The 17,932-nt window shown below is 37.9% G+C and overlaps 1 long non-coding RNA gene across 1 annotated transcript in view; it reads right to left on the bottom strand.

Annotated features, from left to right (window-relative positions):
* Positions 1-8,522, bottom strand: part of LOC135327724 (uncharacterized) — a 198,504-nt gene extending 189,982 nt beyond the window's left edge. Inside the window, exon 1 of the long non-coding RNA XR_010388115.1 lies at positions 8,453-8,522. This is a non-coding gene — a long non-coding RNA (uncharacterized LOC135327724). The remainder of the gene's footprint in view (positions 1-8,452) is intronic.
* Between the last annotated feature and the right edge of the window lie 9,410 nt (positions 8,523-17,932).

The raw sequence follows: 17,932 nt of genomic DNA, 5'->3' as shown, positions 1-17,932 counted from the left end.
TTTCGAAAATAAAAAAAGCAAAACACACACAAAATTCTGCACTGTTAGAACTACAGTCCTAGACCCCACAGAAAACAAGTCTCCACAATATCCGAGAGCCAAACCTGGGAAAAATCCTCCACCAGCTAGAGACTGAACATGTCACTTCCTGCCCCAACTTCGCTCTCTCTACTGGGAAAAAAAACAAAGCTTGAACATTGTCCCCTGTATTGTTTAGCCCTCTACACCTAACCACACTAGCATGACAAAAAGAGCCGTTATGGTCCCTCCTACCCAGGAGTACAGAAAGAAAAACTTGTAAATTGTCAGTGACATCATCTGCTAGAAAGTGATTCACACTTCATGAAACAGCAGGGAAAATTAAATTTACTCCCAACCACCCCAAAGCTCTTTCACTGAATCAGTGTGTGGCAGAAATGATACTGGGAGACGTAAATCCTTTCCCTATTTTAGAAAGACAAGGATTGTGTAATGAGCTGGAGTGCATAGAACAAAATTACCATATACTGTCACTGAAATATACTTCCCCTGTGGTTTTGCCAAAAAAGGTAGGAAACTGGGATAGAAAATAAAATAGGTGATGCTAGAGGCAGAAAGTGGATTAGTACGCATCACCACTGATATGTGACCAGCTTACAAAACGGTGGGTTTCATGACTGACAGTATCAGAAGACGAGCCTTTTCAATATTCTCTCTGAAGCTGCCCTATTCTCAGAACATAGCAGCACCTGAATATATTGCAACTTTTACATAAGCCACTTTGCTGACAACGTGCAGAAGAAGAGGAGAAAATTTTAACACATGAAGGATAAAGGTTCCATATATCTCTTTGAACCCTGCTGGACCCTGACATAAAAAGAGAAATGAAAACACTGTCCAGCTTTTCTACAGAATTCCTCAATTGTAACTGCTGCTTCCATTTATATTATGATAATGAGCTGTGCACTTTGCTGTCAAATGTGAAGGATTCTTGACTCACCACAGACTAGAGCTGATTGGATTACATAACTTTGAGGCTGGTATCTTTTCCTAACCATAGGCCAAAGCACTGCAATCTCCCAATAAACTAGGCAAGAGCATCACACAACATATCATAGCTTCTGTGAAAAGTCATTGTACCTTCAGTGAGAGCTACCGTATACTGAATGGAGTGATATTTATCTAACTCTTCAGAGAAAACATGCCTTAAGTTCCATTTCTATGTTGAATAGAAGGAAAAAAAGGCTTAAACAGCTGTAAAACAAATAGCCTATAGCCTTCTTCCTAGCTCCTGATGTTATAAATCATCATGACAAAAGGCATGTAAGACATGCACTGGGCAGTATGTGAAAATAGTTTGGACCAAATCTCAGTAACTACTATCTGAACCATACAAAGATAGCCAGACTTCATGATTCCAGCAAAATATTTACCTAAATATCAGTCAAAAAGTTTCCAGAACTTTGAAAACAAACCTGGGCACCGTTTCAAGCAAGCAAGACCCTAAATAGTTTTGCCTCAAAACCACATGAAATTTATTGTTTCATGCTATTTTGATGGAAAAACACAGCTGTCCTGACAGTTCTTGTCATGATTGAATGTCCTTTTTGGAGCACCTCATTGACAAACTGGCAACTAGCCACAAGCACTGCAAGAAAATAAATGAAATGTACCTTTCTTTTTCTACCTAATTCTGAAAAAGGTACTTGTACTGCAGCAAGTGATAAGTCAACCGATGCCTGCTATGAGTTTCACTTTTTTTCATCAAGTACCGACTTTAATAATGTAAGATTTATACAATGAATTGTTTCAATATAACCTGGTGTACAACTTTAAGCTCCAATAAAAAGATTAAAATTAAAGCGCTCCTTGAAATATATGTAAAAGATGCCTAAGAAACACAGAAGTTAATCTGAGACGCACATATTTTTAACCCAAGCTAGGTCTGCCTATCGTAATGCTGGAACTAGAAAAAAATGAGTTATGTGAGCCTGGCTCTTCAACCAAGCTAGTAAGCCACTGCAGTAGGGACTCTCTGTTCATACAGTATGTTCTTGGGATATAAGCTTCTGCCTGTAAAACCTGCTTCACTACATCGTTCAAAGGTACTAGTATGTTATTGCTGCACTTTACTTCTGTAAGCCTTATTAAAGCATGAATACCTTTATTCCAGTAATAGTTTTGTTATGGGAAAAGGTATGTTTGTTTGCACATTTTTATGTATTTTAGATGACGCAGCCTTTCCAAGTTAGAATAATGAATATTCTCTGCCTTTTGATAACATTTTCAACAGTAATAAAAAGTCAACCCAATAATGTTAGGGAATCTTTTGTGCTATTTAATTTTACAGTTGTAAAATTGTAAAAGTCGAGCTTCTCTGACCAATACTGGACAAAAGGAGAGGCAAACCAATTCATGTCTGTCTCTGCTGAAGAATAACTTGCCTCTCAGTATACCTTGTCCTCCACTATCACAGTAAAGCGTAAGTTATCAGCTGCCACACTGGCTACTATCTTTGGGGGCCTAGTAGAGGAAAATCCAAACACCCACCAGTGAAATTTTTTTTACTGACACTACCAGAGTGCAATAAACCACTAGGTCTGAAATTATTATTATTATTAGTGTGTATACATATATATATATATTTTTACACCTTTTGTACCTCAAAATCAAACCCAAGAAAAAACAAAACCTGTTCTACAGGATGTAGTACTGTTTAAGTGCTCAGTAAGACAGTTCAAATGAAATAATGATTTCCCACAGCTCAAAAAGAACAGGGATGATGTCCTTTGATTAGCTAACTTCTATGCTAATATGATAGTTTGCAGCAGGGCTCTGGGGGCAGTACATAGCCCTATTTAAGCATACTAGTGAAACGAAACAGAGAAAAAACCTGAGCACACATTGCCACACACCCTTCCTTATCCTACTTTGAGCAGAAGATAAAAATCCATATTTCTGTTTCTTCAGCTGAAAATCAATCATGTTATTCACGGTGCTGGTTAAATGGCCACACCAGGCCTATTCCACTCCCCTGCTTTGCAAGTGTGCTGGTTGTGATCCCTCTCTGGAGTTGTCGACCATAGCAGTCACGGGCTCACAACTCCTCAAATTCCCCACCACCAGCCAGCCATGTTTCCCACTCAGCTCCGCAGCAGCTACGCAAACACCTCTTTGTCCCAGGTCTCCAGGTACCTTCTTTGAACACCTCCTACTACATCCTACCCTCAGCCCAGGGACCCCAGAGCTGCTCCCATCAGGTATGAAGAGGAAGAATGAAGTGGCTGCTCACTGTCCCATAACAAAGTCGTAAATAACTGAACTTTTCATCTTGCTATAACTGAATATTTTGCATTCTTAAACTGCACAGAAAACACAGCCTCATCATTAATATGCTCGTTACATTAATCCCTCATTATTATTATTTTTACACAATATACCTATCATTCAAGCATTTACACTTAATTAGTCACTGTAAGTCTTGATTGTAACTTCCAAGTTATTTTTTTTGGAAATGTTAGGCCCTATGGGAAATATCAGAGCTGGGGGCAAAACAACCAAAGGGAAAGTTTATCAAGAGATGCAACTTGAAGGAAAGCCATCTTTTCAACACAGACTTTATTTCAGGATACTGGCTTATCTGAAATTGAAACTAACTTTGCCAAGAAAAAAAAAAAAAAAGTGCAGCCTGTTCCTTCCAACAGCAGTTTTGCAGCTTTATAAAAAAGATACTCAACACCAGGAAATCTGCAAACTAACCAAAGAAGCAACTAGAGTTCTCCTGTGTTCCTGACTTCTACTTCTTATCATTTATCTTAAAAGTGTCCTATATTGGTGCAACTTTCTCTTCTAAGACAACTTCCTTCTTAAGATGCTGAGTTGGAAATGAGGTCTTAGTTGAAAATCTCCCCTGAGCTGCCTCTGAAGTTAAACACTACAGTTTCTTTGTTTTGTTTTGTTTTTTGACGTTATATCTGGACAGCACGAAATCAAGGTCTGAAAACTCCCTTTGGGAAGTGCTAAAGCAGTACAGATTCTTATGAAATGTAAACTTCGATTTGGCTTACGTATGCATTTTTAAAATGCATACTGAAAATAGGTTCAGAATCTACTTCCATCACTACAAAAATGTTTAATTTTTAGTAGAAATGTCTTTCATCTAGTAAACTACCTTTCTGATGATCCCCAGACTATCTGAATCAATACATGATCGGTTGCTTTCCCTTGCCTGCAAATTAACTAAATGTTTATTACTATTTTCTCACTGAATCACAGTAGTCTATTTCTTGGCCAAAGAGTCATCCAGTCAGCTTTCTGCTTTGCTAGTTGAATAAGGTGATTCTGCACAGATTCATGACACTCCAAAGCAGTAATCCTCAGGAGGAGGAAAAAACATGATATATGCATAGTTTCTCACACAAGTTTGATAATGGCTACTGTACCACAATTTGGCTGTCTTAAGTTTTGACTAGAGGGTGGCTTTGAAATTCAGCACAATTGGGCTGTTTTGCTGGAAAAGGAGATGTCAGACCGAGTATGCCTTTCTCTAAGGGACAAAGTATAGTACTTCACTGAACTCATTCCAAAACTTAAGAAACTACAGTCCAGCTGAGTCCACACTCAGTTTTAACTATTACAACCCTTATGCTTGAGCAGAAATGCTTCTTTAGGAAGCTAAACAGCAGCAGCCACAAGTTTTCTGAAAAAAAAAAAACTGTTTAGAGTAAACTCTCCTTTAAAGCAGTCACACCAATCAGCCTGGAAATACCAGTATGACAGAAGTGGTCTGATCAAAAGAAAAATGTACAGAACTCAGGATAACAGATGTCAAAGCAAAAAAGATGTCCTATTGCAAGGAGGAGGAATACACATGCCTTCCCAGTACACTCTCTGGCAACAGACACCCAAAGCTCCCATCAATAACAATAACGTGTCCCAAAGAAGGAGGAAATATCTTGGCCAATGTAACATTTTTCTTTGACAGTGGTAATGCATCATTTTATTTGTTATGGTGATGGTTCTTTTAGCATTTAAGTTGCAGAGAGCAGAAATAAGACAATACCCCTCTTTTAAAAATTGCCCCAGTTTTCAAGTAATCACAAGAGAGTCTGTTCCAAGGCAGACTAATTTAGAGAAAAATCTCAAAGTGCAATTTTGCCAAAACACTAAAAGGAATATTTTGTCAATTTTTTTTGATGAGATGAAAAATGTTTCAGTGTTCTAATCTTTTCTAGTCAATTTCTTATTGACATAAAAAATGAGTGGGCAGACATTCAGTATGTTCTCTGCCAGTCTATTTTGTTCTCAATCTGTGTACAGTTCCTGTCCATCTTGAAGAAAGACGGATCAGACAGGAAAAACAAAAACAAAACAAAAACCACCACAGATTTTTAAATGGCTCCTTGCAATTTCAGTACTCTTCCACAGTACTAACAAATCTTCCTCAATCTTCTACTAGTAATCAAAAAAATCCCTATTCGCCTAAGCCACATTTCCACTGTCAATGTCATCCCTTGGTTTTCGGTGTTGGACCTTCTTTGGGCAGGTGGTGTCAGGCACCGTGCCTCTCCAGGTGGCCCTGTAATTGTGCAGGAAGTCTACTGGGTATTGATGAGTCCTACCTCAGCTATTTGAAGCCTACTCATTAGTAACATGTCCTTTTCACATCATTACCTTGATAAGATACATATTCATCTTTGGGAGGGTCACCAGTAATAATTTCTTGCTTAATCCATCTGTTTCTAATTTCAAAACAAGAGCTGTCATCCAATACGTTTGCTCATTTTCTGTTATTTCAAAAGGTTTGTTCAAAGTCAACTAATGGTAGGTTATGCTCTACTAAGGTAATGCTCTACTAGTAATGCTCTACTATGGAGATGTTTTTATTTGTGCAAATGGTTATTTAAAATAAAAATGCATGTCAATAAATGATGCTTAAAAATACACAATGAGGTTTGCAGGTTTTATAGGAACCAGTAAACATGGCTATGCAGTGCAAAAGGCTTCCTTTATATAGCATTTTTATGGACACACAAAATATATACATATGCTTGTTCATTGCCATGTAAAAGGTATTTCCTTATCCTATCTCCCCCTGCTCCTAAACAGTAGCCAGTAGAATATATTTTCTTTCCTGATTTGCAAAAGCTATTTTTCCCAACTGGGTTCTTAAACTGCACGCTGCACCCTGTAAAAAATATTTAGTCTGATTTACAAAATCTATTTCTCTCCTTGGGCCTTTAAACTGCTGTTGCAGAAGTGATAAAGGTGTTCTCATTCAGACTTTTATTGTTCCTGGGCCCCTTGCCACCTGTTTTTATTTTTCCCCATTTCCACTTTCTTCCCATCTCTTTCACGCAGAATGCCGCAGTTGTCCATCAGAGCTGATTCCATGTAATGGGAGACACATTTTTACGTGATTTCTAACCCACAAAAAAAGGGGAGGAAATAGCAATACAATTGATATGCCTTGGCCAGGAAATAATCTGACCAGAAAGTAACTTTATAAACACTGACAAATTTGGGATTGTTATTTTTGTTTTATTACATCCAGGAGAATTGAAAACTAGTTTGCTTACCTTTATTCTATGTCTTATATTCACAATCAAAAACACTTCCCCTCTTTTGATCAGTCCAATGAAGGGCTCTTTGTGAAAGCCCAAACACTAGAGTTTACTTTGTGCCTCACGTGGCTTTCCTTTTTTCATTAGTCACCTTCATTGTTCCATGATATCAGCTCATTTCAGAAGTATCATACGGATTCAAATGCCTGCCATCATTATGAATGACAATTACGATGTTTCCTAAGCTGTCTGTTTAGAGGCAACTTCACAATGCTAAAGAAACCAGGAAATAGTCCAGTATACAGCAAACTACAATTTCAATATCTATTGAAATCCCAGACAAAATCAATTACCCGAAATCCTCAAATAAGCTCCTTTCTGTTCAAAAGAATAAATTCTTGCATGTAACTGACTTGAAATGCTCTCCTATCAATGCTGTTGATTTAACTTCAAGTTCATTCAAATTTACATACTTTAAAATATAATCCAATTTATCTATTACATACTCACAATTATTTTCTTCTCTTAAGTTGTAATTGCTCTTTGATAGTCTGCTTTTCATTTGCCTTAAAATATAACCACAGCATAAAACATTTTAAATCATCCCATTTGTCACTCAGACTGTCCTGTTGCACCTCATTGGCTCTGACCTTGTGAGCAGAAGGAGTGCACTGACACACTGAGCAGCGAACACACGCTCTTACGTGACGGGGCTACCTCAGGAGTAACAGAATTCTTTATATTGTACTTTGAAGTGAATGTTAAAACCGTTAAAAAAATAAGGAAGCTGTTTAAGATTTATCTTTTTTTTGTACTCTGGGAGAACATTCTGGGCCTCATCACAAATGCTGACAACCCTCTCCTACTATTTCAAAACTCAAATACGCAAGATGTTCCATTGCTACAAAACAATGTTCAAATATTAACGCGGGGCAAACCTAGACAGCTGCAGGTAGTTCAGTAGCTGTAGAAATAAGTTTAGTTGCTCTGCACAGCAACTGTAATCCTTTAAAATGCACGTATGTAGGTATCGCCCAGGCTCCTAGGCCATACTAAGTGTCATACTGTGACATTTACCCAGTTTTATCAGCCCTGGGATGTGCACAGCCCATCCCAAAGGAGGCTGCATGCATCTCACCGTCTCAGAGCTCGTAGCACCTCTGACATCAAGACATTGTGTTTTCCGCTAACAGAAGTACATACACTTCCTTTGTATCAATCGCAATCTGATTCATCGTAAAAAAAAACAAACCAAAGCAAACAAGCAAAAACATTGGCACAAGAAGCCTCTTATTAAAATGAGGAAAACTCCCTGTAAAAAGTACAAGCTTCATGAAGCTTGCTTTCCCTTTAGTTTTCCAGAAGAAAAACATGATCCTACTGAACATATTTTACATTTGTGCATGTGTCATATTAATTATGCATGTGGTATTATCCATAAAATTCATGGATATCAATGAATATGTAACAAAGAAACAGAGAAAAAAATGACAAAATCAAAAACCTAACACAAAACAATTAGTCACTTGTTGATGTATTTCAAATAAAGTTTACTCAAAACACACTCGTTTTTCATCTGTTAGATCTACCTCCACTGTATCCTCAGATGAGATAATAAATGTGACTTAGTATAAGTATCTTTTTCTTAATATTTGTCCTCATTAATATTTTCTTCTTCAAAGGAACAGAGTAGTTCATACAGAGTTCAAATGAGTACGGTTTGATTTTGCAAAAAAGTATCTTTTCTTTGAGTGTTACCACTTACTGCATCACTTCAACATGAATTAAACATGAATTCATGATAAAATCATCAAAATGCAAAAACAAAAAGATGGTGGAGAGATCAAAGGCACCTTCTAGTTGCTAGAGAAACCAAAACAGCAAATGAATTTGAAGTACACAGTACTCACACAATCTCCTAGGACAAGTGCACATGAAGTATGTGGAGAAACTCTTCGTCTATGCATTTCAGCAGCAGAACTGAAATGAACAGAGAATGATTTCATTAATATTATGCTCAGATGGGTTAATAGTTCCAGAATTAGCAGGCTACATTTCTAGCAGGAGCTACAGCAGGTCACCATGAAGAAGTTCAGACTGTCACTGTGCAACTCTAGTGGGTAAAAGAAATTCAGATTAAAGTTTTTGAGAGTGCTATTAATCAGGAATGCATCATTTGCATCATTTCTGAGAGCCCAGAAGAAACTGTATTAAGGAATTCAGGTTCACAGTCTGTGAATATTGAGTGCAGCTTCCTAAGCTGGGCGTTTGAAAACATCGCCACCTGAAACGATTTCTAGCATAGGCCTGCGTTTTAATTAAGAGTTCTCATTTCCCCCATAGTCTTTTCTGAGATCTTCAGCCAGAGTGCAGAGCCCCCAAAGACGCTAGCTGTAATATTATTTTATGTAATATGGAACCTGTCCAGTCTAGTTACTCATTTCACATTGACGACAGACAAAATAACATACAGTAAGGATCTTCAGTCACGGCTGCCCTTGCAGGGATTGGAAAGGGGAAAGGCTCTGTATCCATTACTGCCTCCCCGAAAATCACCTCCTCCACAGAATGAGCATCATCGCCTTTGTGAGGTATTCTAATTCTCCGATTAATAACCAGAGCTTTGATTTAAACACAGGCAGGAGTAGCCACATCAGCACAGCAGAAACAGTTTTTAAAAGGCGACCTCTCCAAGGAGAGCCGAAGCCCCTGTGCAGCCGCCACCACGCAGCAGCATCGGGGCTTCAAGCTGCGCCTGCCCATGCCTTCCCCACCCCACTGAAGGCATCCCACCAAAAGCCAGGTTTCACCCCACTGCCTGCACCCCTAGGAGCAGCGCTGTATCACAGTGGGGGTGGTAAGTGGGATCCCCCACCCCACCCCCCACGGCAGCCCAGCCCTTGGGCTGCGTTGCTCTTAGTCCTTGTTCTGCTCTTGTCACAGCGCTCAACTCAATGTTTTTTGCAGGAAGATTAAAATGAACCAGAACTAATGGAAGGTATATTTAATAAAAGCATCATCATTGTAATGAGTATACAACTGCTACACTAACGCTGAATGATGTTTAAGCTCCTGAACAAGTCCATATTGTTTCACCTAATGGGATTCACTGATTACCAAATAATTAATTCAACTCCATAATTTTGCAACACCATGTGGAAATGTGAAACCTACTCATCAATTAATTAATGCTCAAGTCAATAAAAGAGACAAGTGTCTGGGACTCACTACTGCTTCTCCTCAAATCAATCAAAACATTATCATTTACCTTGAGCCATACAGGATTGGTTCTTGGTTCGTCAAGCATTTGGTCTAGTTACTGCACTGTAATCATTTGCAATACAAGTCTAGCAGACTTGGGCAAACACTCAGCTGCCAAAGCTTCCCTGAACATTTTACTCTTTTTCAATTACTTTGATGCCCCTTTTTCACAGCGTCAAAACTCTCTTACTTTCACTACCTTTCCCGCTCTGTCACATGTCTTTCTCATAGATGGTTATATTCTGCAAGCAGCCAGAAACCAGCACGTATGCATGCACATACACTAAAAACGTATTAAACCTGACACATCTAGTGTGAAGGCTTTTCTCACAGTCTGCACGTTCTTTAAAAGGGTGAGAGTAATTCATTACAACCACTGATTTTTGACTTGCACTTATGGTCCAGACTCTGAATTTGCAGATACTGCTATGGCTCCTTACTCCCCATTTTCCAGTTCAGCTATCCAAGCTATTAGCACATTTGTTGTGGGCACTGTTTACAGAGTCAGGAATGCAAATAGCTTAACAGATTTATTTTTAAAATGGAGCATTCAACTATTTTTGAAAAAAGGAAATGAATCAGCTATAGTCACAAGTCACATTATATATTCCTGGAAATACCTTTGCAAGCAGCCTCCTGCCTGGAACCGCTCTGACTTTAATGGAGATTGGTGTAAATTCAGCAAGCTGTCTCTAGATTCATTTGTGTAGTCAGGGACCTAATTATTATGATTTAGGACCAGTGTGTTTTAGATTTCCTCCTCAATCCTTCCTTCCATGCATACTTTACAATTGGTGGATGAGGCAGTATCTCTTCTAATGAGTAACAGTGACTACTGAGCCCTAATAGGAACATGCAGATCTTGCATATACAAACACAGGGATTTCTGCAATCCTTCCAAAGGCAAACAAATTAACAAACACATAGGAAAATCAGGCCAATATTACTCTTAAAATAGGATGGAGTAAAAACTTTAAGCTTTCTCATTGAGGCAAGGAAACACTTATTAAACCTGAAATTATTCCAAAGGGTATGGAAAGGAACCAGCACAAAACTCATTCAGCATCTACAGTTAACAGTAGGACTTTTACCACATGTGGCCTCCAGATCATATCCAGACCACAAAGCACAGCCATACCAATAATACCAGAAGTGACCAGAGCTCAGCTCTTGATGGGCTTGCAGGTTCTGTTTCAGAGGAAAGAGCACCCACAGCCTTATGGTTTTTGGCAGGGACTGTTGGAGTGGGACAGAGAGAACAGGAGAGCAGAAGGTTGCTGAGGCACAACAGTCACCTCTGTGTCATGGGGCAGTATTTAGTTCATTGCAAGGCCGAGGGTACCCTGAAACAATGTCAAGCTGCATCACTTATCTGTCTTGTGAGAGACTCACATTCTAGCTCTCCTTCTTTTTGTCCCAGCTCTCCACCTGCAACTCAGACATGGGAAAAGCCATGCAATGGCTGGTCACAGCATGCTGCAGCAGCCCATTTTCAGCTGACACCACTGGGCTGCTGCAGACAGTAGGACAGACAGAAAACTGCAGTGGTGCAACCCTGGCTGCGCGCAAACCCACCTGCCACCCAATTCTGGCCTCTTTACAAAACGAGTTGTAAGCTCATGGTCTCCATAAAATTAAGATCTCAGTGATTTCCTGAGTTTTCCTTGCACAGAAAGTATCATAAATAAAGGAAAACATTTTGCACCTACAGCCCTGGTCCTATCAGCACCAAAAGAGTCTCAAGTTTCCCATTCCCTCCTTTCTTTCTAGCCCCTATCACCCATCCCACTACCCTGCGATCTCTGCATTTAAACTCTGGGTCTATTTCTCATTCACTGTCTATGGAGGTTAAACCATTTGAATAAATATGTTTGTAAGTCATTTGCCAGATCTTGAGCAATAGCAACCAAATACTCAGTGGAGTTCAAAAAGACCTGACCTGCCCTGCCCTTTCTTTCAGGATCATTATGCACAAAGCCGTTGCACAGATTTGAACAGTCTGAAAATAACCAAGGAAAGAACGCCGGCTTTTGTGATGAAGCTGCCAGCACAGAGCATAAGACACTAAAGCAATAGAGAAAACCAAAGGAGACTCCTAACCCAGCTCCCCAGCTGGCAAGGAGAGTGTCAAAGAGTTTTTAACATGGCAAAGGGTGTAGCTGAATGCTGCTACTTTCATATAATCTGAGTATATATGCACAAAAAAACTTTCAATAAAGCATTTGAACAAGCACTTGAGTTCTTCATTCGCTGTCACAATTCCTGTAAACAAGTCTTTTTAGAGTTTTCAGTGTTTTTAAAAAAATAAACACATGGAAACATGTGCTGGTGCTCTTTATTTCTCCCTCTGCAGCTTTTAAAGCAAATTCCAGAGAACTTTTAAGTTCTCTAGGAAGCTTTATGAATAACAGAGAAATGACAGAATCCTGCAAATTGCCCTCCTCCTGCCCTTCAACACTAGCAAAAGTACTTTCAGCTCCCTTCTATATGGCTGGCTTACCTCAATTAAAGTATTGACCTCACTGAATGGAAACCTTAAAAGTTAAAGCTTGTTAAGAATGCCAGAGCTGAGCTAATGCACCAATCAGTGCTACATAAATTTCTTAGCTAGTTAGACAGCAGTTCCAACGTCACGTATGAACATTGCACGAATGACAACAATTTGCAAAGTGTTTTCAAAAAAAACCTCCAAAACTCCAACATGAATAAGAGCTAAGTTTTACTCATGCACCTTAAAAGAAAAGAAAGATAGAAGCAATTTCTCCTCAGATGCAGAATTACTACCAAGGTTTTCAGATGTCTATTTCCCTCAGGTAGTTTAACACTTCTTTTTCATTTCTAACATCGTATCAATCCTAAATCAAAAATAGGCAAGCAGCATAATAGGTGGCAAAAAACATCTAGAAGGTGAGATAACTCCAAAAGATCGGAACTGGCAATGGCAAATAGCCGTTAAATTGGCAAAAGGAAGTGAAAATGGAAATAATCAACCCTAACCTGGTCTAGAGAGTATATAGAACTCCAGGGTATGTCCAGTCTCTCTCAGTAGACTGGTCTGTATCAACACCACATTAAAGGAGGAGTAAAGGGAAATAAGTGAATAGTTTTATTTTTTTTTTCTTTTAAACAGGAGACTGTATAAATCTTCCTGATTCATGTCTTTTGTATTGGCCTTAGGAATTTTGAAACAACATCTCTGCAAGATCCCCTAAATACTTACAGAGAAGGGAAATGAAAAGCCTATTGCAGTTTCCTTGATAGGGTCCCTAGAGAGGCTGCAAGTGTCTTGGATTATACCAACATTCATCTAAAGGTAAATTTGTCCTAAAAACATTTACAATCCAAAGAGTTAATACCAGAAAAGCAGAGATTACTATACCCATTCTAAAGATGGGGGACTGAGGTATTCAATGGTTTATCTGAATTTACCTAGGGAACTTCTACAGGAGCAGAAGCTGAACTGAGATTTCTGTCTCCATTAATCACAAAATCATTCTTCTTCCTAAAATTGTTCCTAACTCCATTATTTCTTTTTCCCTCTATGTTGTCCTCTTCATAATATTAATAGTATTAATAAATAGTAGAAGATAAGTGTATTACTGTATAGTTTAATAAATTAACAGTTTAAATGATCTGTAAAGAAATTGTTCTACAAGACAAATAATTATAATTGTCCTACATAAGGCAGCAGATTCATTTTACCTAATAGAATTTTTCTCTTCTTGTCCCATATATTTCCTAAACCAAAGGCTTATTTCCTCTCATTCCATGAGATTTACAGCAGGCGTTTAAGATGGCTAATGCACATAATATATGGAGCTGCATCCTGTTCTGAGGGAGAGAAGCCCAAAGAGGTGAAATATCTTGCACACAGGTCAGGAACATGTGAGAGGGATTCAAGGCTCCTGATCACTGTATCCATAATTCAGTTCAATCCCTACAGAGCCAAATCCAAAGCCTCTGTAAACCAGCAGATGTCTTTCAACTGACCTCAATTTTTGTATTATGCCAAGTTCTATGGAAATAAAAATGACAGAATAATTCACGACTAGAATCCATTCACAGAGTTCCTGATTGCTTAAGGAAAGTAAATAGCCAGTGCTTGATTAATGTAATTATTCATCACATACAGAGTATTAAAATCCAGCATCGCTAATACCTTGGAACAAATTGGAATTAGTCCACATTCTCCAATTGGATGCCCATCTTCTTCAAGTGCAGGGAGATTATGAACAGTCCTTCCTCAGACTTGAGAGGTTTTTTGAACATACACCAATAAACACACACACCAGTATCTCTCCTATTCCTCTGCTGGAATAATACCTCAGGTACCTGATGCACTAAAGTGCTTTTTCCCCTCTGGAGGTGCACACGTGTGTGCACACATGTGAGGTTTAGCTCTTATCAATGCTATTCACAGTCATAAAATATTTATTGCAATACAGAGGAGCTAAGAAGGTCAGTGTCTTGCATTCTGGTTAGCAGACTTCATAATTATTACTTTTTTTTCCTAATAATTTGATTTGTTGGGGAAGAGGGAGTAATTTCCTTTCCCATAACACCTGTGTTCAAAACAATTATAATACTTTCTCTTTCACCACTTCTTTCTGTTCTCCTCACCTGCACTCATGTATGTGTGTGCGCACACGCACACACACTCAGATATCTCAAACTGGCCTTGTGTTTTGCTCAGCTGTCATCTTGGGCAGATTGGAAACAAAAGGTTGGAATTATTTTGACCACAGAACAAGTTCAGCTTTTGAGTTAAACTGCAGGCATGGGGCTTCTGGTTTCCTGTTCTTTACTCTCTGATGCTCAGTCAATGCGGCCCTAATAAAATACGCAGTCATGTCATGTATTTTAATGAATGGCACAGGAGGAAAACTACCCTTATCAAAAGAGACTGACATTCACTCCATGCCAATTATATATATTGGGCACTATACTGAACCTTTACTAGTGTAAATTAGAAAAGCATCATTAATTCCACAATATTCATAAATATGGCTAATACGATATAAATGATTAAGTTAGGGAAGTAGCTTTACTTTGTTTTAATTATTGAAATCACTGGAATTATGCTGATTTACCTGAGGTAGTTCTAGACTTGCTCTTTCCACAAAAAGAAAAAAATATTCTTCTAAAGATTAAGTGTAGTATATTTCAAACTACAACTGTTGCTTTGTCATGTCAAAATTGATATTAAAAAGACACAAAAGCAAGGACTGGGTCTTAGTATGGTGATGTGAAGGCAAAAACAAATATTTATTGACTGCATCATTTTGACCTCCTATTAGCAAGTGATGTTACAAATAGCCTTCAGCAGACCTTATGCATATTTCACCTCCATGATTTTGAAGTTTGATAAACACAAAATGAGAGAGAGTTTTATAATGGAACTTGGCACATAATCTTAATGATACCAACAGTCCACTAAGACAGAAAGAAAATCTCTACATGTTTTTTACTGAATAGGTAAAAAATATTTGATGGCAATCTTCCACCTACAATTTGCAACTTTTAAAGAATACAATTTCACTTTTGTTCTGTCTTATACATATGCTACTGAATTATCCTTCAGAAATTTAATCTTATCAAATATTCTTTCCCATAATATACTATAAATCAAAATCACGTGAATGATAGCAGAACAAATTCATTGTCTTTGTTAGTTTATCCATCATACCAGGTCTATCTTGAAAGCTAATTACTAAAGGGAATTATTATTCAGTACATAGACATTCAGTTTAAACAACAAAGAAATTTTTCCCTTGTCCAAAAATCTTTTTCTGTAGTATAATGTTTGGACTGGTGTGTGACCACTTTAAAAAAAATCAAGGTGAAAATATCTTATGTAATGAAGCAAACCAGAAAACATTACGATTTAGGAAACTAATCCTGATGATAAAGTACCAAAAAGAGTCAGGCAATATCCTAAAAGATCAGCCAATCTCAATTCTTTGGAGAGGAAAATAATAAATAAATACAGTTCAGCACTGTTCATTATGACCATTCATCATTAACAAATGCCGGTACATTTCCATACTGAACCAAAGAGTTACTCTGGAAGTCAAATGATACTTTTTTGTGATTACTTTGTGACTTGATGATTATTCTTTGCAATGTCTTCCCAAATGACATGGTGAACACCCTGAAGCATTCACTGCTTTCATCTGTCTGTATCTGTAACTAAAGGTGTGTGTATGTGGCATCACCCACCTACTCTGTGAAATAGGCTAGGATACTGAGAATATTTCATTTTCTTGGACTCCTTGGGTTATCAGAAGTCTTAGATTATTTCTGTTTTTTATTTGTAACTTTGCTTTAGTATTTTGAAAGAGAAAAAAAAGCTGTATCTAGGATAGCGCTATAAGATGAAAACTAAACTTGGCCACCACTTAATGTATCAACAAGATAATGCAAATGTTGTCACTGTGCAAAATACTCGGAAATCTTATGGGGAAAAAAAATTCATGAATTAGATTTCAGAAAATTAAAATAACGGAGAACATCTTTGTGAAGTTTGGTGAGCTCTTTGTTTTTCATCAAGTCCAAAACATTCACTTAGCTGAAATCAATAGGTATACCAACATATGGTATTATGTTACAAAGCTGCAACACCACTAAGCACCACCACCTCTGCATAAAAAGCGCTTCTTCCTAGCTGTATGTATACCAGATTGAGTTATGCCAGCTACCTTGATTACAATTAGGAAAATGTAAGTTTCTGCTCTGAAATGGAAGGCTAACATTTTTTCATACATTTGTCTGGTAAAGACACTCTGGCTACAGACTATTTTAAGGGCTACTTTTATCCAGTGAAAAGTAGAAACATTGTCTCCTAGAACACAAAGTTTTATTTATCTTTTTATTTTTCCTTTGAACTTTTATGAACTTTCTATACACTATGCTAAGTTATACTTTTTAACAAATTAAGAATCTGATTACCATTGAGATGTAATAATGATTCTGGATACAGTATATAATTATCCTTTTTCTGTGTATGCAGAAATGAATATACAGATCTGCATGTATTCACGTTTATCAGTAATTGCATGTGAGTAGTCATAAAATAATGGGACTCATTACATGCATCTATTCACAGTTGTTTAGATAGTCACCAAAATCTAGGAGTAGGGTGTTTTGTACTATTTCTCCATTGTATCCCAGATGAATTTGATGACTTTACCACAAATCTGATGCCTATTTCTCTGTACCATTCCCCTCTTTTAGCTTCCATCTCACCAAGTTAAATGCTGTGGATAAGCTATTTATATGTCTATGCTGAGTGATATATCACTGAACATAAACTTTCTTTATGTGTAGACATTTTTTATGGCTATTTATTTTTTCTTTTAAACAAGACGTTCTTCTTTTAAACAGAAAACAGCTGTGCTCTTTTCTGGGTCATCTCCAAGCTACCCTGTATCTGATTTATTTTTCTGACTCCTAGGCTAATTTTTCCCCTATATTTTCAAACAACTTCCTGCTGTATGACTCCAATTTAAATCAATATCTAAAACCCTATGGAATTAAGTGCTTTGCAAATGTAACCTTTTGTGACAGAATATTCTGTGCACACTCTGAAGTGAATTCAGTTAAAAATAAAATAATCCATGCAAAATTTGCAGCTAGATTCTTCCAACTTCCCTTTAGTCACTAAGTCCTTATCTGGCACCGTGGGTTTCTACTAGCAGTCTAGCTAATCTTCAGTCAGAGACATCAGCAGTGGCTAGCCAGTGCTTGAGGCCTTGTAGGTCCAGTCAAGGAAACTGAGGCCAAAATCATGCTTGATGCAGTCCTGCTGTTTTGCGGGAATGCATGGGATCTGCATTTCTTGAATGTAAGAGAAATCTCACAAGATGAGATAGCCTCCCACAGTGCAGAACTTCTCAGCTAATGCTCTGATCCCAAATGGGGTTTTGCAGGCTGCTTTTAGAAATACACACCTGCTATATCAGGGTATGTGCCTGCTTCAGACTGTCTACTTTTCTTTTGATTGATCAATGTTTATCACCCCCTCACTGCCATGCTTCCAAAGATAATAAGCAGCTGAAGCCACTTTGCCTAGAGCTTTTAAATTTCTGACTAGCCTTTCTTGGGTAGAAACAGGCATAATCAGGTCTTTG

Source organism: Dromaius novaehollandiae, chromosome 3 (genome assembly GCF_036370855.1).
Source record: "Dromaius novaehollandiae isolate bDroNov1 chromosome 3, bDroNov1.hap1, whole genome shotgun sequence".
Taxonomy (NCBI): domain Eukaryota; kingdom Metazoa; phylum Chordata; class Aves; order Casuariiformes; family Dromaiidae; genus Dromaius; species Dromaius novaehollandiae.
The sequence above is the reverse complement of the archived record's forward strand: the minus strand, read 5'-3'. Positions and strand labels throughout refer to the sequence as shown.